Source organism: Gymnoscopelus braueri (assembly GCF_963280865.1).
Source record: "Gymnoscopelus braueri genome assembly, chromosome: 22".
NCBI lineage: Eukaryota > Metazoa > Chordata > Actinopteri > Myctophiformes > Myctophidae > Gymnoscopelus > Gymnoscopelus braueri.
Window position 1 is genome coordinate 31,805,056 of NC_137624.1, and position 2,500 is coordinate 31,807,555.

General features: G+C 39.9%; 2 protein-coding genes across 2 annotated transcripts in view; both read right to left on the reverse strand.

Annotated features, from left to right (window-relative positions):
- cetn3 (centrin 3) overlaps nucleotides 1-2,500 on the reverse strand; it is a 180,732-nt gene that overhangs the window by 158,915 nt on the left and 19,317 nt on the right. The window lies entirely within an intron of this gene.
- mef2ca (myocyte enhancer factor 2ca) overlaps nucleotides 1-2,500 on the reverse strand; it is a 31,741-nt gene that overhangs the window by 28,372 nt on the left and 869 nt on the right. Inside the window, exon 2 of the mRNA XM_080419846.1 lies at nucleotides 322-460. The gene's annotated coding sequence lies outside the window, so the exon portion shown is untranslated. The remainder of the gene's footprint in view (nucleotides 1-321; nucleotides 461-2,500) is intronic.

Genomic DNA, 2,500 nt, shown 5'->3' on the forward strand with positions numbered 1-2,500 from the left:
CAGGAAGTAAACGAGGGGGGGGGGGAAATGGCGTTCGGCCACAGACGGGATTAAAACACTTCTTTATTGAAAAATATGAACTAATACAGTGCACAAAGACTCCGGACCGCTAGTTAAAATTTGGGCCAACCGGGTAAGTACCTTATATTTTGCATCTTCTGAGTGTACAAAATGGAACCGAAATGGAACCAAATGGACCCTAAAATGGTCACTCTCAAGAGGGTCCTTGAAATACATTTAAAAAAAAAAAAAACTTTTGAGAATCAATGGGCAGGTTAGGTATAGTATTACGACAATAGGCCTACGTGTGCTATAACTCACCTTTCAGTCAGTTACTTCTTGCACATTAATCCTTGTGCAACAACGATGTAATGAGGATGATGATGTGTTTGTCTTCTAGCTCCGTCCAGCGGTTCAGTTCCCGACTGCAGGCTGTCAGATCTGTCACTTTATGAAGCACCTGGAGATCAAGGTAGCATCATTAGTATGACTGACTGACTGACTGACTGACTGACAGACACTACACTACTGTGTGACATATAATATGTAGCCTATTTTTACACTATTAATATTAATTTATTATTATTATTACAACATATTTTGTAATTATTATTATTATTATTATTTTCAAATGGTTAGGCCTATAATATCTCAGTTTAGAACCAAATTCTTCAGGGTAACATTTCTAAACCTACAGAATATGGTTCAATATATCTGGAGAGGAGACGGATCAAACAGGCTATATAGCCTAAACGTTCACTTTGTAGCCTTAATGACTGAGGGTCACAAAACATTTGATTTATTTTGTCAAAATAGAATATTGTCTTGTATTGGATTCAGATTCTGACAAAATATGTAATATTTCAACCTTATTTTGGTGTTGTTTTTTTTTACCCCCTTTTCTCCCCAATTTAGTCATTATACAATTCATTCCCCCCCGCACACATTTGTTTTGTGTGTGTTGTCACTGCTGTTGTATCCTACTGGCTCACCTGCCAGTGAGGAGCCCCCACCGGAAGGACCTAGAGCCTTCATCCTACTCCTTCCGCCCCAACACTCCCTGCTGACAGGTGCTGCCCCCCCCCCCCCCCCAGCCCATGGGACTACATGTAGTGACAAATATCCCCCCCAACCCCCGAATATCAACCCCAACGCCCGGCTTCCCTTCCCCATGTTTCGGGGGAGGGAAGCCGATTGTCAAGCCGAAGTCAATTTTGTTATAGACACTCAACATAAGCCGGATGCACCACGTTGGATTTGAACCCACAACCTTTGCGGTGGTGGGCAGACCACTGTGCCACCCGAGTGCCCTTCAGCCCATATTACACCTCTGTGTGAGAAAGCAAAACTTATCACTTATCAAGACTCACTGCTCTGCAGCACATAATGCATTTGATAACATGTAATAACATGTACAGTAATAACATGTAATAACATGCAAGTGTTATTACAATAATGTGATAACATTATTGTGTCTTATGATGAAAAGTATGACTATAGGCTATATCCTACCAATTCAGCCATCCAAACCACACTACAGTATACAGCGATGTGCTACAATCACAAGACAAAAGCTGCATTTCTTTATGGCAGTGGTTCTCAAACTATTTAGCGTCAAGGACCCCCCACATTAATATGTATTTGGCCACAGACCCCCCATTTGAAAATATGTTGTGCCAGGGACCCCCATACAAGATGGGGGTTTGTGTTGTTAAAATGTTTAAAAGGTATATTCCAAATTTTAAACCGTTTTTTTCCCAATATTTTCTTTTGAAAAAAGAAGATCCACCAGCTCACATGTTGTGAGCTTGTAGATCGGCTATTTTAAAATAGCTGATAGGGGTTAAAGTGCGTAAACAGATTTTGATGCTATGTTAATTCACTTTGCTGCTGGGGACCCATTGGAACCCCCTCAAGGACCCCTGGGGGTCCCTGGACCCCACTTTGAGAACCACTGCTCAATGGACCAATAGGCACCTGGCGGCCCTATTTTGGGCATGTCGTTCGGTTGGAATTTTTCAAAGATTTTTTTTCTTTCCTCCAAAAGAATTAAAAATCGTTCAAAAAATAATTATACATAAACAAATAAAAACTCCAAGACAAAAATGTAAGAGTGATGTGATGAGCTTATAGATCAATTATTTTGTTTGAAAATAGGGCAAAGTGGGTTAATAGCTGGGGGGACATATTTTCGCCAGTGCCTTACCCATTATCCATAAACTTCTTTGCCATTTTTTACTATTTTTAAAAACATTTTCAAATAGTTCAACAAGCCGATCTACATCGACACGTTGTGAGCTTGTAGATTGGCTATTTAAACTATTTGAAAATAGTAAAAAATGGCAAAGAAGTTTAGGGATAATTGGTAAGGCACCGGCGAAAATATGGCCCGGGGAGTGAAATTGTGACTAATATTCATTGGTTATGATTAAGACCTCGATGCTGTCAATCTGACCTTGGTATTAAAGCACTAAGACAAAAAACTATTAGACAAAGGTTA